Below are 17,301 nucleotides of genomic sequence, written 5' to 3'. Positions count from 1 at the left end.
TGCCTGGGCATATTGCAGCCAAGTTTACAGTGAATAGTAGTATATACTCTGCCTAAAGCAGGCATGGCCAAACTTGGCCCTCCAGATGTTTTGGGACTACAACTCCCATCATCCCTAGCTAACAGGACCAGTGGTCAGGGATGATGGGAATTGTAGTCCCAAAACATCTGGAGGGCCAATTTTGGCCTGTACTAGGGAGACATGGCACTCAGCTCAACTGAAACACCAGAAACGTCTCACTCTTCCCAGCCTTCAACTATATTAGTCCATTTTAGCAGGTTGTTTCAGGAACTGTTGCCAACTCAGATTTAGTGCATCCAAGTTTGCCTCCCCCCCTCCTCCCTCCCAGTCCCCCTTTCCTTTTGTATCTTCGTCTTTTTAGAACTGTAAACCGAAGGTCAGAGACTATCTTTGTAAACTGCAAATCTATCTTATTTTCCCCCAGCTGAAGAACAGGCTTAAAAAAACAACAAACCCAACCCTTGGAACAAATGCAATCTAAAGGCTCCCAGATGTTGTTGGACTCTGGCTCCCATCACCCGCTCAAGGGATTAATTAGGCCACTGTAGTGCAAGGATTCCCAGAAATTCCTCACCCTCATGGGCTTCGCTTTATCCTCAACGAGTATTTTTTTCAGATTATTATTATTATTATTATTGCTGTTTTCACTTTCCATATTTTATTTGGTACTTGGTTTTTTTCCCCTTCTTGAGTATTGTACGGCGCTGCGGGGAAATCCCTGCTTCAGAGCTGGAGGCGCGGTTTAGGCACACCCAGAAACGAAGGAAACGGGGGCGGGGGAGGAAAGCACCGGCTGAGGAGAAAAATCCCTTCTCCCACTGAGCATGTGCAGAGAGCGCTTCTCTCACCCTGACCAACCGCCTCCGTGCGGAAGTGGCGGTGGGCGTGGCTTCCCGCAGCCCAGCCCATTCCTGCGGTTGCCGCCATTTTCGAAAACGAACCGTTGCCCGCGGCCAAAGGGGGCGGGGCATGAGGAGCAGAGAGAGAAATTCTGGAGGCCTCTCAGGGAAGCGGCGAGTCCGCCGACGCCTCCCGCCCAGCTCCCCTCAGTCAGGAGGGGCGGGCGAGGCGGGGGGGGGGGCCGCGTAGCGGCGCTGCTCCCGTAAAGCAGCGCGAGGTCCTCGTCACCCTCAGGTGCGCCGACGACGGCCAGCAGCCAGAAGCGGCGTCCTCCCAGGGCGCGTGCGCGTGCCTCTCGTCAGGTAACTAACGGCCGCGCTGAGAGATAGAGCGCGCGCTGCAGCCGAGGCGCCTGGTGGATTCCCGTTTCCATTGCTCTTGCTTCTCCATTACATTCCTTTCCTTTCCTTCTCTTCCTTTCTAGCCCGGGGATACATGAAAGGGGAAAAGCAGGCGGCGGTATTATGTTAACGCGGCCCTCTCGGTTTCTCAGCGGGGATTTATTGCTTGCCGCAGCCGCCGCCTTCATTCGCTTTGGGGTTTCTTCACCGCAACTGCCGCCGCAGCCTCCGCTTTTATACTGTGGAGGTTGAGGAGGGGAAATCCCCCCTCAGTTTAGCGCGAGGATTGTCCTCTCCCCTCCCCCAACACCCTCGCTTCTCCCTTCCCCAAAATAATATGGGGGGGGGCGCTCTTCTCTTTGACCTCCGCCCCAATGGTCACACAAGCAAATCGAGAAAAAGGCGGGGAGGGAGAAATATCTTGTGGTTTCATTCTCTCCCCCCCCCTCCTTCCTTTCCACTCCCCTTTTATATGAAAAAAAAATTGTTGCATGCTGCTATTCCAAAACAAAACCTAAAATATCGCATTGCAGAGGGTTGGACTGGATGACCCTTGGAACCCCTTCTACTCAATTATCCATTTTTTGGGGGGGGGAATCAGGTTTACAACGACCATTTACACACCCACATACAATTTATTGGTTGCTTTTTTAACCAAAGTAGCTTACAATAAACAGGTCCATTGAAACAAGGAAAGAACAAGGATAAATCCGTTTTCAAAAGGCAGGTTTAAATCATTCCACCCATTGGAGGCCGCAGATGATTAAAATCCAAAGGACTTGTGAAACATAAACATGCACATACAGCAAAGGACAAGTTTAAAATTTGAAAAGAACAATTCCAGAAAGGTATTTTCTTAACTGCTTGCCCAAGCCATTGTAGTGGTGTACGGTAGTTAAGCGTGTTGGGCGGCTGGCAGACCAGAGTTCAAATCCCCCACTCAGCCATGAAGCTCATTGGGTTACCTTGGGCAAATCACTGTCTCTTGGGCTTACCTGACAGGGCTGTTGTGAGAATAAAATGGAAGGCGGAAACTGTATGCCACCTAGAGCTCCTCTGGATGAAAGATGGAACATAAATCAAATACACATAAAAATGCATTAGCTTCCAGCTAGGGCAGGGGTTGGGTAGCCTGTGATCCTCCACATCTTGCTAAAATACCTCTATCCCTAAGGTAGTTTAGCAAGTTAGTAGGCTTATTAGGGTTGATGGGAGTTAGTTTCCAACAACAGTCTGAAGGACCACAGGTTCCCCCTCTAGGATTAAAATAAAAAAAGAAAGTAGCCCCTGCTGTTCCATAAGAAGGCTCCAGAAGCCGCAGCCAGGTAATACTTTTAATAGGGCAAACCAAGGTGTCGACAAAACAAGTCACAATACCTACCTTTATGGTTTTGTTGTTGTCGTCTTACTACATTTATATAGCCTGCCTTTCATTCAAGGTAGCATACCAAGACTGGGGAGACCTGGTGTTCAAGTCCCCACCCAGCTGTGAACTTCAATGTGTTTCTTTGAGCCAGTTCCTCCCTCTCAGCTTAACCGTACCTGTGCAGATAAAATGGGAGGAGAGGACCATGTAAACTACCCTGCACCACTTGGAGAACAGAGTATGAATAACAATTTTTTTGAAGTGAATTCCCCCCCCTCCTTCTTTTCCCTTCATTCTGCCCACTTTTGCTTTCATATCCAGTCTGAAGAAAACTTGTGGAGCATTGGAAAGTTTGTTCCTTGTTTTGGGAGGTTCTGATAAAGGTATTGCCTGCCTGAATTTAGGATTAAAACTTCTTTAATGTTTGTTTTCAGTCTGTCTAGTGGTCACCAGTACTTTCAGACTTTGACATATTTTCTTTTTTAAATTATACATAGATGTACAGTATTCTATTTCCTGTGCCGTATTCTATTTCTTCCTGTTTTTAGATGGTTGTTGGAAATATTTTTATTCTGTCAGACATTTTCATGCTAACTCTTTGAGTTTCATTGTGATTTTTTCTTCTTTTATGTGGCTTGCAATCTGTGATTGGAATCACAGATTGGAAGCCCCTCTGGGCTGGGACTTGTACTCATGTGTCATGTGACTATCAATCAGTGAATAACTAATAGTTTTCCTACTCACACTTACATACTGTGAGCTGCTGGGTATGGTGGAATATGAGCTCACATAAATTAGTAGCTACTCGGTTCAAGGTGCCCTGCATGTCTAATAGAAAGGCTGCACAGCTCAGTGGTAGAGCACATGTTTTGCATGCAAAAGGTTACAGGAAGGACTGTAGTTCAGTGGAATAATATCTGCTTTGCATGCAGAAGGTCCCAAGTTCAATCCCATGCATTTCCATGTAGGACTGGAAAAAGACTCCTACCTGAAATCCTGGAGAATGGGTACTAACTTGTCTGAATGCTTAGCTAGATGAACCAATGATCCAACCTGGTGTAAGACACCTTCCTATGACTGCCACTACAACTTTTAAGACCAGGGAGTGCTCTTAAGTGCACTATATAGACACCAAATCAAAGTTTGTAAGGATACACATTAAGGGTATTCTTGGCTACCCCTCAATGTCCAAGGGCCCAAATTTCTTAAATAACGCCTCCTCCCATTCAAACCTGCCTGAGTTTTAAGATCTATAGGGAAAGCTCTGCTGGTGGCTCCCAGGCCTAATGAGATTGGGGGGGGGGGGCTTTCTTTTCAGTGGCCTCTTGCCTTTGAAATGACTTCCCCTCTGAGGTATGTCTCACTAAAACACTGTCATTTCATCAGCAGCTGATGACACCTCTTTGCCTAGCCTTTTGGGATTCAGGTGTATTAGCCATTTGAGTTTCTGTTGCTGCTGCTGGTTTTATTTGTAACTGAATTCTGTGTTTTGTTTTACATTGTTTTATTTTAATTTTTGTTTTTAACAGCATATATTTCTGACATGGGATGTTTGGTAAATGTTGGATTATAAATATTTTAATACAGTAATATAAATAAATAACCTTCAGTGAGTTTCTATGGAAAATAATGCTTTAGTGTATTCTGAAAAGTGTATTTACCTGTATTCTGAAAAACCTTATGAGGATTTAATTTGGTTTTTAGTAGCCAGTGATGGAGTCAATCATATTATTACCCGCCTTAAGACTTTGGAATAGGAAGAACTGTTTCCAATAAATACATATGAAAGTTGCTTAAAATGGTGGGTGTTTGACCCAGTTCTGTTAAGTAGCACCCTGATTTTAGTAACTTGTGGTAAAATTGTTTCCTTGTGAGTGCTCCTGAGGACAATGTAAGTAAGGAGAAATTAAAGAGAGTGATATAAAAGTTTAGAGTGAGAGAGGTGGTTTTGAACAGGCATGAAGTTTTGGTAATCAAATTTGTAGTAAAAATAGTTGGATAGCACTTTGCAGACAGGTACTGTAGTTATGTTTTCTTTCTCCAGGAAATTAGTAAGTGTATTATATCCAGATACACCCCCTCATATGGGAATGTGGCACAGTTAGTCCTATAAGGATAATCCAGGCTCACAGGGCTTTAATAGAGTTCTGATTTGAACAGTAGCAGCTGTGCCTTCTGTCTCTTTGGCAGATAAATGACCTGTCCACAAAAGAGCAACAAACGGCTCTCTGTGCTTTCACTATTTGTGGTACTTTGCTCCAGAGTGGTCTGGGGGTTTGTAACAGACAGCTGGTAAACAAAAAAACCGGCATGCTTTATTCAAATGAAAAGATGTCCTTCTGCTAGCATTCCAGTTGGGTTGGCATCTTGCTGGGCGTTGGTGGTATATTTTTGTCAATAAAGAATCTGATGACAGGTTGCATAAATGCTAGGAAACATATGGTGATGTCTCCAGTACTACTGTATTAGTTATTATTGCCATTGCTGCTGTTAGCAGTAGTGGATTAATTCTGCAAGGAAGACTTGAATACAACATATTTTTGGGCTTTGCCCCATTGAATGAATGAATGAAACTTTATTTGTGTCAGCCGTTGGCCATAGCAACAAAAAAACAACATTGTAATATACACAGAACAAAATAAAAAGTCGATTATAGTAGACCATTGTTGGTCTACTACAATTTTTTGTAATGCTCATCTTTTGCATTGTCTCTCTGGTTTTAGCATGCTTACTGTATGTGGTTCTGAAGTAGAGTTATGGATTTGGTGATATGTGATCCAGGCTAAAAAGGGTAAAGATCTTGGCAGTACAGCATGGAACATGATGGTGCCAGCATGGCATTAAGGAACAGAAAATGAAGTGTGCGCAGAGGTTTGTTGAAACAAGGAAAATTTACCTAGGCAGGCAGGTTTTGAGTGTGCAGTTATGGTAAAGACTCAAAATATTCCATTACTAAGTGAGGCTAGACTGATTTATTTACTGCAAATTTTCTCATATTTATATGTGTTGTTACTTAGTTATCTTTGAAGAAGATGAACATCAACTCTTTCTTCTTAACTAGTCTAAGGGTCATCAGAACTTAAGCAAAAAAATTGCACTGGAAGCCCTTACACACAGGCAACTTAAATATAGATGGTCAAATGTGATAATTGCACAAGTATACTTCCTTGTGTGCTCCTGTGGTGTACACATGCAGAGAAACTACAGCCAAACATAGATTTCCATCATGGTGTACATATAGAAAAATGTGTGTTTATTTAAAAGTGTGACTGTTTATATTGTGGTAACATGCCAATTCCCATCAGAACAAATGTACCGGTATGTGTTTCGCTCTGAGAAATTGATTGGTCATGGATTCTAGGGCTTGTACACAGCATGTTCATCCAGCAAAATGTATTTGTGTGCAATTATATGGTATGTAGATTGTACATTAATGCATTTGGAAACAAGTGCTTTGCACTTAAGAATTACATACTGTTGGAAGTATCCGTGCTATAAAAATGGAATCCTAGCACGTTCCACCTATGAATAACTCTGTGGGGGGAGTGTTGGGGGGCAGTACATGTGAGAGAGCTGCTAATTCTTATTGCAGTGTAAGCTAATTTGAAAATTGAAGGAGCAAAATGTATTTTTCAATTCCAATTTCAATAGTCCATATACGGTAATGGAAGTGTTAATGGGTGGAATGACCCATTCGATTTCTGAATGAGAGTCACACTATGCAATGTCTCTGTGTTGACATCATTTGTTCTTTTGTTTGTGTTGGCCAGTCTTGTGTACTCTCTGATGTGTGCCTTGTCCTTTTTGAAACCTTCAAAAATGGGGTGAGCAGGAGGAGAGAATATTTGTTCTTGAAGCATGCTCAGGGCAGATTATTCCTGTATCTTCACATTGTTAACAAAATCAGGTAGTAGTGAGTTGACAGTGCCATCAATATAAATGGTTGTGTGAAAACATGCTGATTAATTGTGCCCTTCACCCTTGAGATTTAGTTGAAAAAAACTAAATAACAACTTTTTATTCTTTGTAAGATGCACAGCCCAGAGCTGGGTTTCTGATAAAAATGTCTTAATTCCCCTTGTTCCTGCTGCCACCACAGATACTATGTACCTGAATATTTCTTACCTCTAAGATAGCCAGTCAAGAGCCCATGTACTGTAATACAATTTAATAAAACAGAAATGATAAAATGTTTTATGTTCACTTAGTATACAAAAGCATGTGGTTTCAGTTGTGTATTATATTTTGTTACTTTGTCTCATATAAAACCATGGCTAACACTCTCCATCTCCAACTCTTACTTCAACTAACACCCCAAATCCCCTCCTTCCTCCACCGCAGCACCGATGTAGAATACAGTATAGTTTATATTATTCCATCCTTCAGCATGACAGCAAGTATCTCTCATATCAGCTGTTTGAGGAACCTTCTTTTCAGCTTATTTAAGTAAGGGTCTTAAAATGTTATGTTGTGACCAGTATAATAAACTGAGGGCTTGTTGTAACAAGAAAATAGTAAATAACCTTGCTGGAGGAAACCAATTTCCTCCAGCACCATAATTCAAAAGCATCAAGGACCTGAACCCCATAGAGAATCTATGGGGCTTTGCCAAGAGAAAGATGAGAGACATGAGACCGAGCAATGCAGAAGAGATGAAGGCTGCTATTGAAGCATAATGGTCTTCCATAACACCTCAGCAGTGCCACAGGCTGATAGCATCCATGCCACGCCGCAATGAGGCAGCAATTGCTGCAAAAAGGGGCCCAAACCAAGTACTGAGTACATATGCATGCTTCTACTTTTCAGAGGGCCAATATTGTTCTATTTGCAATCCTTGTTTTATTGATTTCATTTAATATTCTAATTATCTGAGGTTGTGAATTTGGGGTTTTCTTCAGCTGTATGCCATAATCATCACAATTACAACAAATAAAGGCTTGACATATCTCGCTTTGCATGTCATGAGTCTCTCTCCTATATTGGTTTCACCTTTTAAGTTGAATTACTGAAATAAATGAACTGAGTTTCACCTGTATATTGCTATATGACAGGGGTCCCCAAACTAGGGCCCGGGGGCGAGATGCGACCCAATCACCTTCTAAATCCGGCCCGCGGATGGTCCGGGAATCAGCATGTTTTTACATGAGTAGAATGTCTCCTTTTATTTAAAATGCATCTCTGGGATATTTGTGGGGCATAGGAATTCGTTCATATATTTTGTTCAAAATATAGTCTGCCCCCCCCCACAAAGTCTGAGGGACAGTGGACTGGCCCCCTGCTGAAAAACTTTGCTGACCCCTGCTATATGACATAGATATGGCACTACTCATAAACTCACTCCTATTATTCTGTTTTCCAAGTTGATTTATTGAAGAACTCATTGAACTGGTTTACTATAATCACCTCATTATCATGTACTACAAAATAATAGATTTAGTAGATTACATGAAAGATATTTTACTTGGTGCTGCCAATCTTTCCCAGAAACCTGCAGCTGTAGGGGAGTATTAGATGTCTACTTCTAATTCACATGTGCTAATGATGATTTGGTGAGGTGAGCCCAACAAACTTGGGTGGCACCCTCTCTGAAATGACTGTGTGGCTAGAGCACAGAGCACACCACAAAGTACTTGGGTTTTTTGGTGGGCTAGCTGACGCTGGAAAGCTTTAAACAACTGCTCCTGGTATTTTTTATATGCCTAATGCTGAGGAGGCATGTGCTATAATCAGGGGAGGGCCAAGCCTCTCTTTAGCCCCTCCTCTGGTGTGCATTGGCTTCACCATCCTGTCAGTTGAGTGCACCAAACCTTGTGCCCTATTTGAGTATTGATTAGTCCTGGGGGGTTCACTAGAGTGCATCCTGCATATTCAAAGAATGTCATGGTTTTATGCAGCCCCAGACAACTGCTTCTGTGTGTCAGGGTTAAGAATGAGCATGAATATTGCCATTGGATGAGCTGCCAGTTTTGGTTTTATCTGTTGAACTGAGGGAGGGAGGCTTTCAGAGAGGCTTCCTTTGACAAGGTTATGGGAACCTTGAGGGAGGGAGGGAAGAGCAAGGGATCACTGTAGCAATAGGGGGGGAGTACTGTCACCCTTTAGATTAGGTATGGCATGCATGTAGGTGAGCAACAGGTGGCAGCAATGAGAGGCAGAGAGTGGGGAGCTGCATACCTAAGCACTGTGAAAGCTGACAATCTCTAAGATGGAGATGAAGGCTCCTGACAGTGCTAGGTGGGATGAATTTTGCCAGATTTCAAAAGCTCTAGCCTTGCATGATGTGGGGCATTTTAATATTTCCTCTAAGGCCAGCTCTTGTTGAGGTAGGAAAAGGTTTTTAAGTTAAGTTGTTCCAAAGAATAAGGAAAATGCTTCTGACATCCAAATTTTGCTTTGCTTATGATGAAAGTGCTAGAGCTGTCAGATAATTTACATAGGTAAAGGTTTTTTCTCCCTCATAAGAACATTGTTTAGCATTTGAATAACGACACTTGCCTCCTTGCAATTATTTTTATTACAAGTATCAATTTTGCTAGCACAGGTTTAATGGAGTTCTTGCTCATAGGTCTCCAGAGTGTATTTTTAAAAAGCAGGGAAGAGCCTGATCCCGCCCCCTCCCTGCCTTCCTTTTGCTAAATAGAAGCATGTTGTGGAAACAGAACATTGCAGGTTGCCTAGGAAAACAAAAGCATGTTGGGGGGTGGGAATCTTCTGTGCAGTATTGCTAAAGAGCTGATTAAAGGTGAGAATGAAAGTGCCATGGAAACCTGTAACTATAAATAAAACACTGGGGAAAGGTTTTCAGTATGTACATCCTTGAAGGAAATTAAGTGGTTAAATATTGTGGGCTGGCTGAAGTAGCTTTGTCCAATAAATTCAAAGTGTGCCTCTGAGTGACAATGGAAGCTTTAAGAGGCTGGATTAGATTCGTCTGATCCTTCAGGCTTTGTTGACGCTGGGAAGCCATTTTGGGATTCTGCAGTGTGGAACAGAAAGAATGCGCTGTCAACTCTCAAACTTCTTTTGAGTTATTGGGCAGGAGATCGCCCCATCCTGGAACACAATGCTGAATTAAAGCGTTCTTCCTTCTTTCTCTGTGGGATGAATGATGCTGCATTTTGAAAAGATCCAGGTTTGAATGTGTACCTCTGCTGCTGTTTTCTGATCTGTTGTGTCGGTCTGATATTAGATCTGGAGTGTAACTTGGCAACTTGAGTTTGTTTTTAGCTGTGCCAAAGCACCAAGTTGCTAGCTTGTTCTGCTTTAGTGAACCTTGGTTTGCAATTTGTTTCTTAGAAATTTGGGATCTGAGTTATTGTATAGAACAATAGTTGAGTTGGATTTTTCAATCATTGCTGTTTTTCAGGGTTACTAGCTTGTAAAGTGAAAACACTCCTGTTATCTGAAGCATGTAGAAAATGCTCAGTATTTTTATAAATTCCATGTTCTGTTAACTGCAATTTAGCTATGAATGTTCCTCTTAAGTTCAGAATAATTCTTTGAAAAATATTTACAGTGGTGTAATACGTGCTCCCCTTTGACAGCCACAGTCTAAGTAATATTACAGTCAAAGCTTGCACCAAATGCAATATAATATATTATAGATGATCAGATTTGTATGTCAAAATACCTGTGTCTTTTTAACATGTGATTGATACATCTTTCTGAAACACTGTCTTTTGCCCTAAATCTTGTATTTACTTTTGCTTGAAACTCTTTGCTTTTCAGCCTGTTCTTTTTAAATTTAAATGTGGGGAGGTACGTGAAAGAGGCTGCAAAATGTTAGATATTCCCTGTAAGATAACTCAGATTTTTGGAAACGATCTTTCAGTGACTAAAATGAAATACTATAGTTAGATTAGCTTGTAAACGGTTGAGACAGCAGCAGCAAAGTTCTTAAAATTTGAAGGTGCAAGCTATTTGTTATTGCCTACATTAACCATAATTTAATGTACTGCACTGAAAAGAGAGTTCATAGCTCAGTTTGTTTTGAGGAGGCATTTGGAATACACATAGTTAGCATATTATAGCTCATAAGTAACCATATTGTTTTTAAAATGCTTTAGAATAGCAGGTCTTGGTTTTTAAACTAGCACTATGGATGTTTGTTTATTGTTTGATCAGTAATATCCTTTTAATTCTAAAATGAAGGCCCATTTTATTTACAATTATTGCCTTATGTATTATTGCTGCTAGTGTATTCTTATAAGAGATATGTTCCAGTAGTTCTAAAAGATGCCTGTTTTATGTGAACATCTAATATCCTACTCCTTCAATCCCTTTTCTATCAAAAGTGAAACTAGAGTGGAATGTATTCATATTCTTTATCACAACCTGTGAATTGAGCAGCAAAAGGAAACTGATGTCCATGGTTCTGAATTTGTTAAAAAGAATAATAGCAACTTTGAAATGTAGCACGTGAGTTGCATCAACAACTTACTTAAACAGAACACATCAGGTCAGGTACCACTTTTTGTACTTCTGATTACTACCATCCCACCATCCAGGCCTGTTAAGAAGAATAAGAGTGGAGATCCCCGCCCCCCCCCCCAAAAGTCTTATGTTTGAACCTTATTCAAAAACAAAAGTGAAAGTTTGAAGCCTGTTGCAATTTGTATAGTTTTCTCCTGAGCCATGGACTTCTGTCAATAAGATTGTTGAGTACAGAGAGACACACTGGAATCATTGTGATCAGCAGAACACCCCCCCCCCCAATTTTTAAAATGTGGCTATTTTTACTTGAGTGATGAAGCTATTGCTCTATACAGTAGTCATGTTCTCATCCATTTCATCCTCACAACAATCCTGTGAGGTACATTAAGCTAGGCGATAGTAACTGGTCCAAGGTCACCACCCAGTGATCTTCATGGCTGAGTGGGGATTCAAACTATGGTCTCCCAGGTCAGAGGCCAGCACTCTAACCATTATGCCACACTGGCTTTCATTGTTTTGTCTCCTCTCTATACATTGAGTAAATGTGGTACTGGAGGCACGAACAGGACCTCTGTCTCCTATGCAATAATGTAGGAGTAGGCCACATTTTTTTGAGATGTTTCTTGGATCATTTGAATTTATAATATTTTTCTCTGCACTCTGCGGAGTGTCACAGGACAGCAGAGCAAGCTGGGCTGGCTTAAGCCCTTCTCTGGTCCAAGGCAGGGACAGCAATTTTGATATCCCTTCTGTGCAGGAGGTTCCTGTGCTTATTCAGTTTTTCTACAGAGATGTGGGTTTGGAGGCCTCCTTGCTCATTTCTTCAGACATTTCAGCCTATCTTCCCTCTGACAGAAAGGGAGGGAAGAGTGCAGCACCTCACACATCACTCTTAAGGCTTCTATAACTTCATAGCCTCGTACTCCACACCTGTTTGACCACAGGCTCAGAAAAGGGAGGACAAGATGCTGCGGCTTCCAAACCTATCACAAAACGTCTTATCCTCTTCCATAGAAGTAATGGATAGGTGCACTGTCCTCTCAGTGGGTGGCCTTGTGGCTGCATTAATGCCCATGCCAGCGATTCCCCAGAAAAAGCAGAATCCAAGATGAATCCCTGATAGGAAGAATGGTGCTGGCTTATGATAGATTTGATCCAGATGCTTACATAGAATCATAGAATTGTAGAGTTGGAAGGGATCCCAAGGGTCATCTAGTCCAACCCCAGCAATGCAAGAATCTCAACTAAAGCAACCAGGACAGATGACCATCCAACCTCTGCTTTAAAACCTCCAAGGAAAGAGAGTCCGCAACCTCCTAAGGGAGACCATTCCACTTCCATTAAAGCCACCACTGCCAATTATTTCGGCGTGAGCTCCCATTCTTGGACCCAGGCTCTACACTTAGAAGTTATTTTGAGTGGATCAGCTATTTTGGGCTGGGCAGCTGAAATTTATGGTGGACTCATCTATGAATTTATTTTGGTTTCAGCAAGGACTGTATCATCTAGAACTCATTAAATAACTTTTAATTTGGCCTTTTAATTGTCAATATATTATTCATGTCCAAAGGAACCCCAAAATGGCACGCTGTTTCTCCAAATTCCAAGAATAGGGATATTAAGTGGTAGATTCACTTTTCCTACAGTGGCTACTAGGCCTCCTATATACCTTTCTGTCTCTCTACCTTTAGGGAAGGTCCTATGCAAGACACAGTTCTTCCACATGGAAATCTGAAATATTCTGCATGGCTGACCAAGATTCGCAGACTTAATAGAATGTGAGATTCTGGGCCCTTAACCCTTCCTGATCTCACTGAGTCTTCTCTCACAGAGTCCAATCTACCATCCCTTTGAGATCAGTCCTGCTTTTATGCTTCAAAACTGAACAGCAATGTTGTCAAGATTGGGATTGTGAGGAAAACAATTAACACTATTCTGACCTCCTACAGATTCTCTGCTTCTCAGACTTATGAAATAACATGGAAAGCCATCCACAGATCCCAAGAGAGAAACACTCCATTCCATTTCTGCCTCTGGTCAGGACATCTTAGCCTTTCTCCAACAGGCTGACCAAGAGCTCAGCAATCATTACTCTTAAGAGACAGATGGCAATGCTTCATAATATTTTTGGGTAGCTTCTGAACAAAATGTATATACTATTAAAATCTCCAAACAGTTTATAAGAAATATTAAAATTTAAATAATAAAAACAGTTTAAAAACAGTTTAAAAATAATTACAGTCATACCTCTTGTTACGAATGCTGCGGGTTGCGTACGACATGGGATACGTATGTGCCAAACCCAAAAGTACCGGAACGGGTTACTTCCGGGTTCGGCGGTTCGCGCATGTGCAGACGCGGCGAATGACATCATGCACAGAAGCGACGCTTCATGTTGCATACTGCTCATGTTGCGTACGGAGTCCCGAACGGATCCCGTACGCAACATGAGGTACCACTGTACAGTTAACAGCATAAGAGATTAAAACAGCCAACACCTACATTTCATTCTTATCCCACCATCTCACATAAAAAAATAATTAAGGGGTAAGTCCATTATCTAATCTCTCTCTATTCACAGGTGCCACACTTGCAACCATTCCTTAGTCCTGAAAGCTCTTACTGGCCCTCCTTCTGAACCTAGTTGAGTGCTTACCTGGAAAATTGCTTATTTGCCCCATGAATTGGGGGGTCACAAGAGCATTGTTGGTCATAGAAAATGAGTGTATTTATTTTCAAGAAGACAAGGTTGTGCTCCATACTAACTCATCCTTCATAGCTAACATTTATTTGACTTTCCATATGAATTTGTTGGGCTTTCCATGTAAAAAAAAATGTTGTCCCACTCATTTTGCCCGAATCCACTTCTCCCAAAGAGAAACTTTGGCAATAACCAAGTTCTTTGTGTTGACATATTTGTAGATCTTCAAATGTCCTTTCTCTTGTTTATGAGTCTGAGGGTCATTCTGCTCCTCCAAGGATCAGTGCCTGCTTTTTCTAGAAACCTGACCTTTCCGCAGAAGTATTAATTAACTAGATTGCATTTTCAATTAACTAGATTGCATTTTCAGGGTATGCACTTGTGTTTTTTGCAACAGAAGGCTGAAGACAATACTAGCTGTAAGTGGGAGTTTCCAATAACCTTGCTGTTAGTTCTCGCTGTGATTGTAGCTATGCAGAATAGTCTGAAGAAGGAGCAAAATATATTTAGTTTTAGTTCTTGGAAAGTTGCCAAATGCCTTGTGTAGGAAAGGAATCTTAATGATTAAACAGCTCATCTCCAACTTGAGTAAAGGGGGATGTATGCAAATAATAGCTATGTGTCCAGTTCCTGTAGTACACAAGTCACAGCTCACTTGTAGCTTGTGTTTGTGCCTGTTAAAGATCTTCCCCTGGCAATCTAAGGTTTCATATGTGGGGTTTCAGGAGGGTGACGACAGCTGTTTGAGCAGCCAGGTCAAAATTAGATTTGTTGATGCAATGCTGCTTGCTAAATAACAGTGTCTCTTAGTCTGTGTTTGGACCCAGGGGGAACTGTAGGCAGCCAGGTTTCTCAATTGTTTCCAGTATCTAGTTGGGTACCCTGCTTTGCAGTTCTATACAAATAATTACACTGGTCCAGTTCAGACAGTGCATCGCCCAGTTGCCAAGCCAGTCAGGCAATTGGGAGCATCCCATTCTCTTACACACCCCTCCCTTATTATTCCCTCTTCTTTTCCCTGAAACTGTTGTTTCACATTGCATCTGAGCCAGCATTGCAATAGGTACCTCTAACCTTAGACACCCCTCAAACCTATGGTTGAAACCCGAATTATAACCTGATTTCAACTTATAATTATCTTGCAAATTAAACTTAATAGTAACTGTGCTAATTTAGTGATTATTAGACATTATTTATTTATTTATGAATAGTTTCCTATGAGCCATCTCAAAATGATTTCACATTACAGAAAAAACATATATAAAACAGTTGGATGTATAAAATAGAGCACACACCTGTAGTTTTAGAAATTGCATGTATAAATGCAGTACACTCATGGTCTGGGATAAAACTCTTTTCTGAGACTGTGTACATATTCCTGTTTACTCCAGCTCCAGTGCACTCCCTCTGCTGATATTTGAAGCTGTGTACATACGATGTTAGCTGCAATCCATATGCATCCTGTAGTTTCCTGGGAGATACTGCTGTTTGATGCATTATCTCTCAAACCAGCTTCCATCTGATTTGTAAATGTCAGCTGCAGTTAAGCAGAGATGTGTAGATCTGAGATCTCTGTTGTGCATGTGAGATGACAACTTCATTGAATAGGAGTTTTGTGGGGTGGGTGCAAGTAAATAAATCAGGTAATGCACATAGGGTGAAAACATCACTGTGCCCTCTCTGGTGGGTACAGAACAGCACTGTAAAAACATGAAGAAAGTATATCTTGATAAAGCAAATGCACTGCCCTCAGTTCATATATTGGAACACACAACCTTTTTGCTCTAAAACATCCAAATTTCTGCAGAAGTAGGAAAGACCATAATCAGGTAAATGTGGGACTTTTTCTTTTAAGAATGATGGTCATCACACAGGATGTGAGGATTGCACAAATGTTAAAATTAGCTGCAAGGTCATTAACTTTCTGTACTTTGTCATAGACCTTTTATAAATGAGTTCCCCAACCTACGTACTCTGTGTTCTCTGTTGGTCAGGTGTTTGGAGTGTTTCTGAGCATCAACATCCTCCTCTGGGTTTTGAAGCAAATTACAGCTAATTAATTTTGTCGTCAAGGCATTGCAATCCGGACACATTCACGTGTACTGCATGTGTTCTGAATGTGCTTGTCTGGTAGAACCGCCTTACCATTCCAGCTCCACACTACTGAGCTGTGGATGTGTTAATGCTAATTCTGGACTGAAGCCTTTTCCCTTCCTGTGTTTGGCCACAGCCTGTCTTGTCTCCCTCAGAACAGCAAGTACAGAGGTGCATATATGAGGTGCTCACTTCACAAGTGGAGTGAACATTTCCTAATAAACCCCTTTGTCTTCAAGGCCAAATTATAGCCCTAATAATAATAATAATAATAATAATAATAATAATAATAATAATAATAATATTTATTTATACCTTGCCCATCTGGCTGGGTTTCCCCACCCACTCTATGCAAAATAATATTCTTTTTAAAAAATATAGGCAAATCCCTCTTTGCACAGGGCTTGTGTGTTGGGTCATTGTGCTTGTGTGAAATCAGAAAACCCATTGAAAAAGCCTGCAAACACCCTCCCCCCCCCCCCCGGTTTAGTGATGTTTCAGTGACATCCTTATGATGTTTTCACGTTGCTTCCAGGTTTGGCACTGTGCGTGACCATGCACATAACGGTAGTTGGCTGTTTTAGCACATTGGTACAGGACAGATCAAAACTGTTCTGAGAACCTGACCCTGCATGAGTAACTTGTCTTACTATTATATTAAAAGCAAGCACTGGATTTCATCTAGTTTTAATAACCGGAATCTTGTGTTGACTAGTGTCCTCCTTTTGTTCAAAGCAGCATTTTGTCATTCTTAAGTCTTAGTCACTATAAGTTTTAGCCGAATACTTCATACTCAACATTGACCTTTTTAAGTGAATGGGACTATGTTAGTCATGCTCGTGAATTTCTGAGGGTCTGCTCTTGGTAGGACTAGCATTGGATACAACCCTTTGAGGGCAGCACCTCACTTCCTCTGAAGGCTCATCATGGAAGAGGTGGGTTGGCTTTGGTTCTTGTATGTTCTTCCTCCCCCTCCCCCTAGTCCTGTACTGAGGATGATTGCTGACACTTAGCATGACGTGGGGTCAGCAAACCTTTTCAGCAGCAAACTTTTCCACTGTCCCTCAGACCTTGGGGGGGGCTGGACTATATTTTGGAAAAAAAAATATGAATTCCTATGCCCCACAAATAACCCAGAGATGCATTTTAAATAAAAGGACACATTCTACTCATGTAAAAACATGATGATTCCCGGCCCGTCCGCGGGCCGGATTTAGAAGGCGATTGGGCCGCATCCGGCCCCTGGGCCTTAGTTTGGGGACCCTGACGTAAACACTCTGAATAGAATCCCTGGTTTGTGTCTAACATGCACATAACACAGATGAACAGTGTTTGTGTGCCTGATGTGATCTTAAAACAGGGTAAATTAGTTTATATCAACTTTGAAGGCATCTTTTTGTCCAGTAAGTCTAAAAATATCAGCCTTTACAGCTAATATTGCTCAA

The 17,301-nt window shown here is 41.6% G+C and overlaps 1 protein-coding gene across 7 annotated transcripts in view; it reads left to right on the top strand.

Annotated features, from left to right (window-relative positions):
• The first annotated feature begins 991 nt into the window (after window positions 1-991).
• SUN1 (Sad1 and UNC84 domain containing 1) overlaps window positions 992-17,301 on the top strand; it is a 54,326-nt gene continuing 38,016 nt past the window's right edge. For 2 of the 7 annotated variants that reach the window (XM_035132251.2, XM_035132246.2), the window contains exon 1: window positions 9,338-9,760. The gene's annotated coding sequence lies outside the window, so the exon portion shown is untranslated. Of the gene's footprint in view, window positions 1,224-9,336; window positions 9,761-17,301 lie in introns of those variants that run through there. The other 5 variants (XM_035132247.2, XM_035132245.2, XM_035132248.2 and 2 more) reach the window with 4 other exon arrangements.

The sequence above is a fragment of the Zootoca vivipara genome, chromosome 14 (genome assembly GCF_963506605.1).
Source record: "Zootoca vivipara chromosome 14, rZooViv1.1, whole genome shotgun sequence".
In the NCBI taxonomy this organism is placed as follows: domain Eukaryota; kingdom Metazoa; phylum Chordata; class Lepidosauria; order Squamata; family Lacertidae; genus Zootoca; species Zootoca vivipara.
The sequence above is the reverse complement of the archived record's forward strand: the minus strand, read 5'-3'. Positions and strand labels throughout refer to the sequence as shown.